Below are 15090 nucleotides of genomic sequence, written 5' to 3' on the forward strand. Positions count from 1 at the left end.
TTTTCCAGCCGTGCCCTCCCTTGTGGCAAGAGAGTTACCAGCACACTGTCCACTGACCCCTCCTTGGTCTGGGAGGGGTGGGACTCCTCATAATGACTAAATGGTCATCATGAACAGCATGGCTTCCTTCTCCAGAGGTAACATGGGATTAAACAGAGAAGGAAGAAAAAAAATAGGTTTTGGCTGGCACAAATCCAGGCCCTGCTGTTTATCAGCCATGTGTGACTGTGGGCCAGACACATTCTTTTTTGAGCCTCAGTTTCTTTTTGCATAAAATGGGGATATTAATGCTTGCCCTTCCTACCAGCAGGGTGAGGCTTCTGTTCCTGTTGCCAGGGCGAATGTGCTACTCATGCAAGGTGCATCAGAACGGGAGGGGTCTGGTAGGGAAGGTGGGAGGAGCTGGGGAGTAGAGAAGCCATGGAGAGACTTACCCCAAAGGCATCTAATCTACGGGGTCAGGTCAAAATGGAAATCCTCACTCTAGCCTGTCCTGAATCCCTGAGTATAGCACCTCCATATCAACAGAGATGTTTTCATTTCACAAGATGAGCCTTTTTTTTTTTTTTGTAGTCCATTCATTCATATATCTATTCTTTAAATCAATGTTTATTGATAAGGGATGTATGGGAGACTTTGGACCCTCAGAGGTGGAAGGGGCAAGGACCCAAATATGCCTCAAGGACTTTATGGCGTAACTGGGGAGATAAGACATACGGTTTCCGTAGCTGGGCCACCACTTCCAGCCGAGGCAATCAGGGAGCGCCTCCTGGAAGGAGTGGCATTTGGGATACAGAAGTAGCTTTGAAGGATGTAAACACTGTAACCCAGGGGATGAGCCTTCTAGGGAGATTGCATTTCATGTATTTGAATTCAGCCACATATATGCACACAGCATAGCAGTAACAATAACAAAGAGTGTGTATGGAGTTGAAAGTAGGGGTCCTGACCCCCATTTCACTCAAGGAGCTATATGCTCCAGAGCTGGGGAGATGGGAGATGGATCCTGCTGTTTCCCCAGTGGCTTTCAGGTTCTCTGCACCTCTTTTCCTGTGAGTATCACCCTGAGGGTGATTTTCGTGTTTAAAGACATGCATCTTTCATGTAATGCGGTCCCTCAAATCAAGCCAATAACCTCATCTGGTGCTTAACCCAAAGACAAGTGATTTGTTCCAATGCTGAAGGAAGCCTGGCTGTGCTGGGCTTGCTGAAAGATGACATATTGGTCTCCCTCCTAAGGGATTTGTAAGGGTAATTTTGACCATGCCTGGTTTTCCCCTTTATATGCCGACTTTAAACACGGTCTCTACATCACACAGACTACTGTCGTGGGAGCCATGTGGCCAAGGCGTGGAAGTGGGGACAGCGAGACCCGCAAGGAGCGTAATTAGAGGGCTCCACGACTGTGAAGGGCCCCTCAGATTCCAAGAGCTCGTGCGTCGGCTGTGATCTTTGGGATGCTCATTAGAAATTCTCTCCAGAGCCCGGGGCATATGCTTTTGCTCGTCTTTAATAATGGCAAATCTTCATGCTTTGAGGTTGGATTTGATTTCGGGAAACAACCACAAGAGGCATTTGGAGCCCAGCCTGGTGGAAGAACAAGCTGGAAAATGTGCTTCTGGTTAAATGGGAGGTGTGACTCCAGTTGGCACACGGGGCTGCCAAGTTCAGGTAGAAGCCAGAGCGGGAAGCTCCAGGGGGAAGCTCTGGAATTGCTGCAGGGAACGCCGGGCTGGGGGCAGGCAGAAAGGGAATTCTGTCAGCCTTGGCTTGGCCATGTTGGGTACCCCACCAACGTGATGGGGCTTTGGCTCCCTCCCGCAGCTCAGTCATAGACTCGGTGTTATGAGTGGCTTAGGGCCGTTTTCAGGGTGTCCGGGCCCAGTGGAAACCAGCAAGAGTACTCTGAAGGCAGTCTACAAAGCCACGATGGGGGAGGGGGCGGACAGGGGGCACCCCCAAGCCTCTCTGAGCTGACTCTGGCACACGGCAAGGCCTCGGGGTCACCCCATGAGGGGGCCTCTCTGGACCCTGTCAGCCCATTAGCCGGAGGCTGGCCAGAGGACAACTTGAAGACCTATCACCCCAGGCCTTCAGACGGCAGCCCAATTGCCAGATGCTGCCCAGGGTTCCGCTGCCCGGGATGAAGGATCCTCAGCAGCCCCAGGGATCTGCCTCAATGTCCCTGCAAGTTTTTCACGGCCCTGGGCAGTGACGGGAGGCACTGGGTCCGACAGGGATTTGGCTCACCTGCTCCTCCCTCCCTCCGCCTCCGCCTCCGCCATCTGGGGCTACTGTCTTCATTCCATGGTGACCTTTCCGTGCCCACACCCCACACCTGCAAGACGACGGGCCTTCTTTTCTGGGTGACTCCATCCCTGACTCCAAAGGCACTGCCCAAAGACCTACTCCAAAAATTTGGGGCATGTCCTGAGCTTGCACGGGGAGCTTTCTTTGAGGGGACTGCGCATGTTCGAGTGTTTGTGATACGGTCATCCCCAAACAGTCTGCAAACGGTGGCTCATCTGGGCCTCTGTCCTAAGAGGCTGACACCCTAGGCTCCAGGCTCCGAAGACAAAGCGTAGAGTGGTCCTCCCGAGTGGGAAGCAGACCGGAGGCTAATACCGCGTGTGTGCACACTCCCACACACCACGCGCCCCCACGGATATGCTCCCACGCCCCCCTGGCACTCTGCACTCCAGCCCACTTCCTCGCACATGCGCGCTCAAACTGCACAGAGGCACAGACCCACCCACTCCCAAATATCTCTATACCCACACAGCTATTCACGCCTCTCTCCGACACAGACGCAATTAACCATGTGCTATCCACTGCACGCTTGAGGGACACTGGGACGAGTGGAGCCATCGGAGAGCATCTTCTAAACGCCCCTCTCCCCACGTGGGCTTGTAGGCAAAATGACACAGGAGAAAAAGTACATTCTCATAGTCTGATGAGCGGGGCTCAAGGGACGGAGCCGCCACACGTGAGCCACGCAAGTCACTTCTCAATGCCTTACTCTCCATATCTGTAAAGTGGGCATGATGATAATCCCTCTCACACAAGGCTGTGGTGAGGAGGGTGTGAGTTAACGGAAGAAAATGCTTTGCTTCGTACGAGGCAAAGTACCCGAAATGGTCATCAGCAGAACCACCAGTGTTAACTTCCCGCCGAGAAACGAGCCATATTCAGATGAAATGGACCTTCCTCAGCCAGCCTGTCCAAAGTAGGGTGGCCATTCAAGTCCATCTCAGGGGGTGGGGGGAGGGTGGTGGAGCCATTTGTCCTCGCCACCTGAGTGGCCATTTGACTGTGTCCTCCCCCAGCCTCTGGCTCAGGTGGTTTGGCGCCCTGACCCAGGAGATCCGAGATGTGTGCTGGAGGTGGAACTGGTCAGTGAGGACCCAGAAATGGCCAGACGATTCCCAAAAGAACTTTACATAATCAATGCAGCATCTATTACAAAACATCTATATGCAAAGATGACTCTTGCCCCAGCAGATGAAAAAGTGGCTATTGGCAAATCCCTGACAAATGTTTCTGGGATGTGAGGGCTTTGGGGAAGGTAAAGAGGGGAACGGAAGGGGGAGATCCACAGCCCTTTCAGTGTGCAAGAAAGGGTGGGGGTCAGGGTCTAGTGGGCCAGGGGCAAGAGGATCTGTGGGGGGGCCGGGAGAGCAGCTGAAGCAGGATGGCTACTACCCAGGCTCCCAGGAAGGTGACCTGAGGTCACCGATGGCTGGAAGGACGTGCACTTGAATGATGCGTAGATTATGCTGGAGAGGAGTGGACTTAGGCCATGGACTTCCTGTAACTACTCGAGAAGCAAACAGTTCCAATAAAACAGTTGGGGTAAGGAGAAGGGCCGGGGTGGGGTGATGCACACCGAGTGGTGGGGAGGCTCAAAGAGAAAAACAGTTCTGCCTTCCAATGACGGGAACTTTCTAAAGGGGAGTGAGCAGATGAGCTTGGGAAGCAAGACCCAGGTGTCTGCTTTTGAAGCAGAGCGTAGGAGAGATGGGCCCCCGGAAGTAGGACCCTCCCCCCTCCCAGTTTCCAGTCCTTCCAGGACAGACTGAGGTCCTGGGCGGGAGGGCCGTGCCTGAGCTTCACAGTGAGCGAGCTGGGGCGGCAGAGTCCTCAGGACAGATGAGGTACACGGTGGGTGCATCTGTCCACACTGAAATTGTGTGGCAAGGTGTGTATAGATACGTGCATTTTTTCAAGAAACACCTAAGCTTTCATCGTATTTTCATAGGGTTTTAGGACTTCGGACATGTGGGAAAGTATCATGAAAGGCCAGAATGCTGAGCTCTGCCGCTCTCTGGGTGCCTCTGGGCAAGTTACCAGCCCACCACGCCTTACTTTCCGCATCTGTAAAATGGCAGTGGTAAATTCCCCCACTCCATCGGGCCATCGAGAGGATTCATTACGTAAAATCATGCCAAGTGTGGAGCAAAGTGGCACACGTACAGCAAGTCCGGAGACAGTAGTTGTTATGATTTACATCACTGTAATAATTAGATTATTATCTTGAAGATAAGGCAAAAAAAAAAAAAAAAAGAAAAAGAAAAAGAAAAAAGCAAGCACGTCTTGCTTGCACTTGGGCGCAGTGTCTGGTGGTGGGGGCGAGCCTCGAGTCCAGCCGGGCCTGGCCTGCCCATTCCCGGAGGGCACAGAGCCAGGGCCGGCTGGCAGGAGGGCAGGGAGGCCGCCCCACACCCGCGGGTGGTTTGTATGCAGCGGCTGTTGTGAGAGTGTGTCCCGGGGAGGGGAGGGCCGCTCCGTAAGACTGATTTGTTGCCGCTGAACCTCATTAATCAAATCTTACCGGAGAGAGCCTCCTGCAGCTGCTGGCAGGTCAGCGTCGGGGAGATAAGTGATGAAGCCAGACCCAGCGAGGGGGAGAGACGAGGCGGCCATAAGTCTTGATGGTGGCAGGTTCGGAAGCAGGAGCCCAGAGCAGGCGCGTCCTCAGCGCCCGGGGCCAATCTCCGAGTCAGGACAAAGTTCTTCCTCCCAAGGGGAGGCTCTGGGGAAATGGGGAGCGGGGATAACACGTGTCTCAAGAAGTCCGGGGGGGGGTGTCAATGCATTTTGGGGACAACTGAGTCACAGATGCCCCGCGGCATCACCAGGGTCACGGGCCTTCAGGCCACTGGACTCCCCCACAGACACCCCTGCACACCCATAGCCCTGGCCACAGCCCGGCTGACCTAGCAGGGCTCAAATGCAACACTTTTGGTGTCGGCTTCGCCCGCTGCTGCTCAGTGGGACAAGTCATGTCACTGCTCTGAACCTCGGTGTCCTTCCCGGTAACAACAACGAGAACAAGAACAGAATTGAGAACTCTGTGCCAGGTACAGTCTGCTTTACTTAAGCCTCGTTAACGATCACGTGACACAGGTGCTGTGACCTTCCCGTTTTACAGAACAGGAAACTGAGGCCAAGGGCGCACAAAGCTGCCGAGGCACTTTTTGTCACTCTGCCGGGACCAGCCACACTTTAAGGGAGTGGTGGCCCGCTCCCTGGGATGGTCAGGAAATGGGCTCTCAGTGGGGTTCAGGTGGCTTTCCCTGATTGTTGGGAGCTGGGCAGGGGTCCTGAATGGGTCTGGGGGGAGGGCGCTGCCCCTAGTGAGCTGAGAGGAGGCTCGCAGCTGACCTGTGTACTTGGGCCAAAGGGACCATTCTGCTTCTCCCTAGGGACAATTCTTCCTTCTCTGCACCGGGATGCCCCCTGATGCCAAAGCCTGTGCTAGTGGAGGCGGGTAACTGAGCAGGGCTCTGGAGCCTGATCACTCGGGCTGGTGTCCCAGCCCCATCACTCACTGTCTAGCTGTGTGACCTTGGGCCTTCACTGCTCCAAGCCTGTTTCCTATTCAAAAATAATACCACTTCCATGACGCTCATGTGGGACGAAACCCCCACAGCTGTAAAGCATTTAGAACAGTGCCAAGCACCTGATAAGCACTTTGTAATTGCTGCTGTTACTGGGGATCCAGAGAAGAACCAGCCGGGTTGCTCCCCCAGGATCCTCGTTACTCGGCTCCTGCCTATAGTGACCAAAGTCCTATGCTTCCCGGAGTCCGGTTCTTCTCTCCAGGCTGTTCTCTCCTCCTCCTCCCCTCCCCCCACCCCTTCCAGGCCTCTCTTGCCACTACTCTGCTTTTCACATTCCTGGGACCACTGGTTATCTTCAGCCCCTCGAAAGAGGTGGGTTGAACACCCCCAATCTCAGAAGCAGAAAAACGAGGAAAATAATCCTCACTGCCCCAGTAGATGCGCAGATAATAAGTATAGGTTTTTTGTTTTGTTTTGTTTGGGTTTTTTTTTTGCACCCTTCGTACGTGACGGGCATCATGCCCCATGCTTTACAAGCATCAGCTCACGTTACTCTTACAACATCCTGCAAGTTTAGGTCCTATTTTGGGCCTGTTTCACAGCTGAGCAAACTGAAGCTCAGAGAGGGTGACTAACATATCCAAGGTCACCCTGTAGGGAGTGGCAGAGCTGGACTTCAGTGTCTGGCTGGCTGACCATGAAGATCCTGCCCTTACCCCAGCCCTGCCCCTAAGGTTAAGCCCCCAGGCACAGAAAGCCAGGCCTACATCAGGAACTCAGAAGGAGCTGGGCCCTTCCCTCCTCACCCCACACTGCTTTGGAGAAAAGCCTCCACATTTAGAGGGTTGGCTGGGCCCAAGTTCGGGAGTTGTTAACTTCTTAGTAGTTCTCTCTTTGCCTCGTTATAGGGTAAAACTGCATTTGGTTTTTAAAATTCCCTTTTTATTTAGTCGCTGTGAATGTTAAGAACTGCCAGTACTGGAAGCTGAGATCCCATCCATATGCCAGGTTTTAAATAGCAGACTGGAAACAAGTTTACACAGGAAGACCAAACTCATCCCAAACATGCCGCTACTGCACTGTTCCGACAAGAAACCCGTGCCCCCCACCCGCCCTGCCTGCGCGCCCCTGTCTTCCCACTTCAAACGATTCGGAGAGTAATCCTTCTTGTTTTAGAGAAACATTTCTGAATTCCGTCTGCTATGCTTCATGCGTGAAGAAGCAAGCGGTGACCCAGTCACTGCAAGGTGTGCTTTGGTCTGGTTTCCTCTGTGCGCGGGCGGGGGCGGGGGGTAGAACCTGGGTAATCTATCTGTAATCTACCTGCACTCACCCCAGAAGTGATTCCCACCTGCACACGCTTGCTCCCGGAAGTGGTTCCCCCTGTCCTCACTCTCTCCCGGAAGTGGTTTCCGCCTGCCTGCTCTCAGAGGCGCTGTGTCTCTGTCCTGAGCCGCACGTGGAGGGTTCGCGCCGGACTTGGCAATTCCCGTGCTGCCGAAACTTGGCTGTGACCGCGGGCAATGACTTCATCCCTCTGAGCCTCAGTTTTCTCCTCTGCCAATGGGACGCAGCCGACAGAACACGATGGTTAGGCGACTGGACTCTGGCATCACATCACCAGTGTTCAAAACCCTCAGCCCTTCGTCTTGCTGACTGATAACCTGGAACGGAGCCTCTCTGAGCCTCAGTTTCCCTCCCCGAAGAGTGGATGACCTCGTAGTTGGTGCCTGCCTCTGAGATACTTTGTTGTGAGGGTTAAGAGCCACGATGCCACAAAGTACTGAATGCAGGGCCTGGCACATGGTGAATGGGAGCAAATGCCAGTTAGGATCACGACAGCTTTGGGACACCTGCCTTGTGAGGGGCAGTGGCGACTGCCAGTGGGCACGAGGGCCTCAAGTCCGAGACTTAGCACTTGCTTCCAAAACTCAGCGCTGCACTCTGACATGAGTCTCCAGGGTGGTGGATCCACGGAAGATCTGGTCCTCACCCACCTATTTTTTTCCCCTCGCCTGAGCTCCCTCCTGCCTGCCCTGGAGGCAAGGAGGGGGCAGGGTTGATCTATGGGCCTGGTAACCTGCCTGGGGGAAGGGAGGGGGCCTCTGACCCGAGGGGTAAATCATGGGCTTCCCCAAGGGCCCAGCAGTTCCCTGGGAAAGAAGCCCTGGGCATTTGTTATCTCAATGTTTCCCCTGAGGGGCTGACCACATGATTCATTTCACTCACACTAATTGGATGTAAATTAGATGAGAAATCAGTAATTTGTCCTAAGATTTGTCATTCTGGATGGCTTTCCAGGCAGACCAAAGCAAAGCTGGTCCCAGTGAAGGCGCCCCCAGCCGTAAGGGAGGCACAGGCGGTTTTAGGAGAGGGAAAGGTTTTCCTTGACGACTTCTAAGTTTGCATTCTTCTTAAAAAGGGAGGTAAGGTGGAGAGAGCAAGGGGTGGAGAGAAAGAAAGAGACAGGGGGAAGGATGGAGGGAGGCAGAGAGAGGGAGAAGGAGGGACAGAGGGAAGGAAGGAGGCAGAGAGAGGGGGCAAGGGTGTTGGAGATGGAGGAGAGCACAGTAGAGGAGCATCTGAGGAGAGGGGAGGCAGACAGGGTACATACAAGACTAGGAAGACCGAGCGGGAAAGAACAAGAAAGAAGAGGAGGGGTTACCAGGGTTGGGAAAAGAGGCAGAGAAGAGACAGACCGGTGGTTCTCATTTCTCTGGCTGCTTTTGGCCTCTGGAGGGGTGGGGGAGCCTTCAGGTAATGTTATTTAGTGCCAATAGGAAAAGTGATTACTCCGGACTTCCTTCCCCACAATAATATGCTAATCAACCCCTTGGGCCCACTCTGGTCTGGAAGCCAGGCAGCTGGTCTCCGGGAGGTGGTGGCCAGAGGTGGTGGCCGCAGATTTGGCGAGGGGAAGGCACAGAGGAGTGGGGGTCAGGGCTGCATGGGAGGGGTGGTCTGACCCGGGGGGTCTGCCAGGAGAGGAGCAAGTGAGAGCAGCAGGGCTCCCCGTGACCACCCCCCCCCGCAGTGCTGCCCCCCCACCCGGGGGCTGGGCATCAGTCGAGGCTCATGTTCTATTTATTAGAGAGACAGACGAAGTCCCCTAAAGAAGGGTAGAAATGTAAATATTTTTTCAAAGGGATCTGAGGCCCGAGTCAAGGGTGTATAGGAATAGATCGAAGGTGCTGAGGTGGCAGATGGAAAAAGATAAAGGGGTCGCTGGCCTGGAGACCCCTCTGGAATAGCTGGATCTTAATTGTGATAGACACAATGCTCCACGCTGGGGCACCTGGCCACCCTCCAGGAGAGAGGCCCTGAGTGTCACTGCTGAGGAAGGAGGGAGCTGCTCTGGACTCCAGGCTGGCTACAGAGCAGAGAGAGCCAGAGGGCTAAGGCCCTGGAGGCAGAGCAGACAGGGCTGGGGCAGGAGTAGCCTACAAGGTCAAGGAGGGGGTCTGAGGTGTTGTGACCTTGCATTTGCAAAGGCTTGTTGCTGCGCTCACTCCTTTGACATCGGACACATATTTATGAAACTCTTACTCTGTGCATGGTGCTAGGTGCTGGATGACCCACAGCCTTGGGTCCCCAAGCTCTGAAGCAGCAGGTCTAGGAGGGGAGGCAGACAGTAATCAAATAACCGTGCACATCCATGTGTGATGATGAACTATGCCAAGTGCCATGCAAGGAAGCTGGGGGCTTTGACAGCAGGTAAGAGCAGCACTGGACTCATCTGGCGGGTGGGGGAGGCTGGGGGGAAAATAATGCTAAGATAATCAATTCAAAGAGATAAAAGGGTAACTGCTTTTGATTCCCACAAGGAGAAGCGTTGACCTTGGCCGCGCAGACCTCTTTGGGTATGCATGTGAATGCGGGGAGGGCGTGCAAGTGAGCCTTTGAAAATGCCTTGTGCATGTTCATGCACGTGTGCTTGTGCATGTGTCTGTGTGGGTTTCAGGTGTGGTGGTGGTGGGGCGCTCTTCCCAAGGGTGCGTACTGGTTTTGGGGTGTATTGCAAAGCAGCGTAAGCGGCAGTAACAGGAACCGGTGTGGGGGGTGGGGGCGGGCATAGCCTAAAGACAATCCCCATCTCTGCCTCTTCGTGTCTTCAAATTTGGGAAAGAGAGAGGAAGCAGCCCAGTCTCTGAATTTCCATGACAAACGTCTCCCTGATTCTGTGTATTCTGTTCTTTGCAGTTTATGTTGTTGAAAATGCCCAGGTCATGCTCAGTGGGGGGTTCAGTCTGGGTTCCCCTCCTCACCTTTCCGCAACCTTCTTGCATTTCTTTCTCTTTTCACTCTCCCTCTTTGTTTCATACTCTGTGTTTCATTGAGTGTGTATTAAGTACCCAGCACTGTGTTGTGCCCTTCAAGTATGTAATTCTATTTACTCCTCATGTTAACTCATATCCCCCTTTTACAGATGAGAACATTGAAGCCGAGAGAGGTTAAGTGACTTTCCCAAGGTCTTGCTGCCAACCAGTGCAAGAGCACACTCAAACTTGCCATTCCTGACTCCAAAGTGCCTACTTTTAACCTCTTCCATTCCTTCCTCTCCTCTCTCCCTTCGGTTCTTCTCTTCCTCCTTCTCTCCCTCTCTCTCCCTTCCTGGCTTCTATAGACATGTACAAGCTCACAGTGAACTGGAGGCTGGTTATTCACACTCTGCCATTGCTCTGTGCTTTACACGCGTGTCGTTTCATAACAAGGATGTGATTCACGCTCAACTTTGGAGGACACCTCTATCCGTATAACGTTGCCAAGTTCCTCAGCAAATGTTAAGGTGTTGAGGGAGAATCACTGACATTTCGGAGTTGGGAGTGCACCCTCTTCTTTTCACACAGACGGAATGAGGCCCGGAGAGGAGAGAAGGTTTGTCTGGTATGAGGTGGATCGCCAGCCAAGGAGCGAAGACCAGAAACCGGAACCCCCCCCACCCCCCGCCCCGTGATCCTTACCCCATTGCAGCCACCACCCAGGGCACACAGCCCACTCTGAGAAATCAGGGAATCCCTTAGAAGACCAGGACACCCCAGGAATGCAATAGAAAGGATTCCTCAGATAGACACAGAACCCGTACCCCGGCAGCACAAAGGCACCACCAGCCATTCTAAGAGCCCTGACCCCCACCCCCACCCCCACCCCACCCCGGGCCTTAGGCTGCCAGAGGAAGAGTCTCTCTTCAGATGAATATGCTGCTTTGCAAGTGCTGTGGAGAATGACATTTCTACTTAAAGGGGCCGTATTTCTACCCTGTTGAGTAGAGGACAGGAAAAGGGGAACCTGAGGGAGGTAAACATGGCTGAGCCATAAGGGGCTCCCTTTTCCTCCCTCCTTCCCCGCCTCAGGGCCCATGCTGGTGGCGGCTGTGGCTGTTGAGTGTTGGCTGAGATTTCCAATACCTTTTGGGGTTACCAGATACGAGAGTCTGAGGCTCCGGAGTCAGGCAGACTTGACTTCCAAACCAGGTCCTGACACCGAAGAGTCTCCGTTTCCCCATCCCTAAAATGGGAATAACAGCCTTACCATGAATTTTTCGAGGGTGTTTGGAGAACAAGCCTGAGTTGTCATAAACACAAAGCAAGCGGTACCATGTCTGGCAAAGTGGGAAAATGGAATGGAATAAGTAAAAGGCCTGCTCCTGGCACGTCCGCAGAGTTACTGGTTGTAAGTTCCTCGTTCTTCTCATTTCCCAGGGTTGGGCCTTGGAGGTGGGTGATTAGGAAAAGAAACTGGGGGTCACTCCTACCTTCACTTTTGAGTCGAGTTCTGAGTTTCTTGTAAATAGCTAAAGTCATTTTTCTAAGACAAATTAATACAATTCAAAAATACCCAGAGTGTGGAATGGGTTTTTAAAAAATGGAGGTGGAATTCACATTGCATTAAAGTAACCATTTTAAAGTGCACAACTAGGGGCGCCTGCGTGGCTCGGTCAGTTAAGTGTCCAACTCTTGATTTTGGCTCAGGTCACGATCTCACAGTTCATAAGATCGAGCCCTGCACTGGGCTCTGTACTGACAGTGTAGAGCCTGCTTGGGATTCTCTCTCTGTCTCTCTGTCTGTCTGTCTGCCCCTCCCCAACTTGCTCATTTTCTCTCTCTCAAAATAAATAAACATTTAAAACAATAAAGTGTACAACTAAGTGGTATTTAGTGCATTCGCACTGTTGGGCAGCCATCATCTACATTAAGTTCCAAAATGTTCTCATCACTCCAAAAGAAACATCTAAAAGTACATCCCTGTACTTGTCAAATAGTCACTCCTATTCCTCCCTTCTGCTCAAGATTCTGGCAATCACCAACTGCTCTTTGTCCCTGTGGATTTAACTGTTCTGGATACTCCAAACAAATGGAAGCAGACAGTACGTGACTGTGTGTGGCTTCATTCACCTAGCACAATATCAGGGTTCTTCCACCTTGGAGGACGAATCAGCACTTCACTCCCTTTTTATGGCCAAGCAATATTCCAATGTGTGTGTATATGGCACGTTTTGTTTGTCCATGCACATGTTGACGGACATTTTGCTTGTTTCCACCTTTTGCTTTTGTGAATAATGCTGCTATAAAAACCTGTGTGAAAGTATTTGAGTGCCAGTTGTCAGTTCCTTTGGCTATCTACCTAGGGGTAGAACTGTGGAGCTTTATGGAAATTCTCTAGAATGTCTCTCAGGGTTGTTGGGAGCCTCCGTCAGAGCATGGATGGACACAAGGTGTGTGGCTCCAGGCCTAGAAACTAGGTGACGCTCATGCACTGGGCATTCCCTTTCCTGTTTTCTTACTTTTCCTCTCATCCAAACTTGTCCTTTCCTCACCTCATTCCTTCCCAAAGTTGGTGTGAACTTACTGAGGTCAGAGGTGCTGTGGGGGGAGCCAGCCACATCGAGCTGCAGTAGACTCCACTGTTATCTGGGGGGGTGGCTCCTCTGGAAACTGGAAGGATTAGTACCCAGTTTGGTGGGGTGTGGGGAATGGGGCCTCCTGGGTTTGCAGGTAGGAGAAGCAGGGAATACTCTAGGCCTTTCTGCTGGTCCAGTTACCAGCCATGGGGTCCCCAAAGGGGATGAGACTATTGACACACTGAATGCCGTCCTTCAGATTTCTAACTCTGCACTGACGATTCACCCAGAGCTTCTAGACCAACAGCTGGATTCAACTGACCACAGGGATTGGACATTTGTGTTCCAGGCTGGTTCCTAGGCCCTCCCAAGAAAATAGAGTTCTAGGCTCGCAAACCTTGTGCCAGAGTTACTTTTCTTTTCCTTCTTTTGGTTTTATCTTTGATTCTGTGTTCAAACGAATCCGTGATCATCTTAAATATATAATATAAAACATATATATAATATATATGTATAACAATAGCTGATTTCTGTTGAGTGCTTACCATGTACGAGGCATGTTTTTTACACTAACTCAATCCTTACAACAACTCTGTTTCATTGGGGGGATTGTGTTCCCCCCAAATTTATAAATTGAAGTCCCAGCTGCTTCATGTGACTATCCTGGGGATAAGGGCTTTGAGTTGATTAAGGCTAAATGAGATTGTAAGTGTAGAACCCTGATCCTGTAGAGATGGTGCCCTTATAAGAAGAAGAGACACCACAGCTGTCTGTCCAACATGTGAAGACATAGTGAGAAGGTGATCGTCTGCTAAGCCAACAGAGAGCCCTCACCAGAACCCAGCTATGCTGGCTCCCTGAGCTTGGAGTTTCAGCCTCCAGAACTGAACTAATAAATTTCTGTTATTGAAGCCACCTAGTCTTTGGTATTTTATGGTGCCCTAAGTCTACTAACACAACTGTGAAGCTGGTACATTTATTATCGCCAATTTACATCTTTTACAGAGATGTTAAGTCACTCAACCAAGGCCACACGGCTCATAAGTGGCAGGACCGGAATTTGGACCCTGGATGTCTGGCTCAAGAGCCTGTGCCCTTAGCCTTGAAGCTCCGGTCACTTTGAGATCCATATTCCAAGGGAGCTCTCCAAGAGATCAAAGCCACTCTCTTTGCCCCCTGCTACAGTGGTGTTGGCCCCTACTTAGCATTTTTTGACCAGGGGAAGTGGAGGAGAAGAGTGAGGGAGTGATCTGCCAGTTATTCCCAACACATACCATGGGTGGTATGTTACGGTCGGTAGGAGCGCCAGCTTATGAAAGTTGATTATGTGAATCTTTTCTCAACTCCGTATTCAGTGCCATCATGTTGGTAGGTTGAAATCTTCCATGGTGGGAGTATTCACACCACAGAAATTGGCAAACACTGCAGATCAGAGCTTTTTCACTGGAGAGCCCGTTGTTAAACATTTACCAGTACACTTCTTCACAGCACATCAAAACACAGAGAAGGCGTATGGGGGCTAGGCTCCTTGGCAGCATGGGGTAAGGCCTGGTCCCGCGGGAACTTTCTTGGTGGCTCTCCTACTTGGGTTTCTTGCGATAGAAGCAGAGATGCTCGGGCTGTGGAGGCTGGAGAGACCCTTAGGGATATTCAAGCTTACCTTCTCATCTCCCAAGTGGAAACTCAGGACCCAGAGGGGGGAAGTGACTTGCCTGTGGTCACACAGCACATGTCACAGTGATTCGTGTGAATTTCCATCCATTTAGTCCCAGCCTGTAGATCTAGTTGGGGAACATGCCAGAGGTTTTCTGGCCTAGACTAGACATGGATGCTGCTATTTAGGGAACTATTCTGTGAGGATGGGGTAGTGTTTTCCGGATTTCCTGGCTGTTCCCTCCTCCTGCACTTCCACACCCCACAGGGTATAGTAGAGAGATAAGCAAGATGCGCACACTGTCATCAATAATGCAGCCTCTTCTGTCTCTGAGTGGAGGCCGTAGAAGTCGATGCGAATAGCACAGCTTGTAAATGTGCAGATTGGATCAGAGCCTCAAAGTGCACCCTAGAAAACACGGCTGCGTGTTCTTCATTTCCAGCTAATTATAACTTTATTCATTACAGTCTGGCTCATAAGATTATAGACCTAAATCAGGAATAGAATATGTGTTACATATATATTTTTGTAATACTTTCCCTCCGTCAGAAGTGAGTCTCTGCCTCCATCGGGAGGCGTGAAGTCAGAGTCTCATCCCCAAGTCAGGCATCTGCAATGTGGCATTTTCTGTCGCAGCCGCACACTTTGCTCAAAGCAACGTGGAGGTGTTAATCAACTCAGAAAGCACCCGCCCCGCCCGTCCCACCCGGCAAATCAGAGCGACTGTCAAAGGAAGATGTAAAAGGAGTTATTAA

General features: G+C 51.8%; 1 long non-coding RNA gene across 1 annotated transcript; it reads left to right on the forward strand.

The window, feature by feature from the left end:
- The first annotated feature begins 8148 nt into the window (after nt 1-8148).
- On the forward strand, nt 8149-12210 carry LOC131504981 (uncharacterized). Its single transcript, XR_009258223.1, has 3 exons — nt 8149-8269; nt 9407-9557; nt 10270-12210. It is a non-coding gene; the product is annotated as an uncharacterized LOC131504981 (long non-coding RNA).
- Nucleotides 12211-15090: the final 2880 nt, after the last annotated feature.

This window comes from Neofelis nebulosa, chromosome 2, assembly GCF_028018385.1.
Source record: "Neofelis nebulosa isolate mNeoNeb1 chromosome 2, mNeoNeb1.pri, whole genome shotgun sequence".
In the NCBI taxonomy this organism is placed as follows: Eukaryota; Metazoa; Chordata; class Mammalia; order Carnivora; family Felidae; genus Neofelis; species Neofelis nebulosa.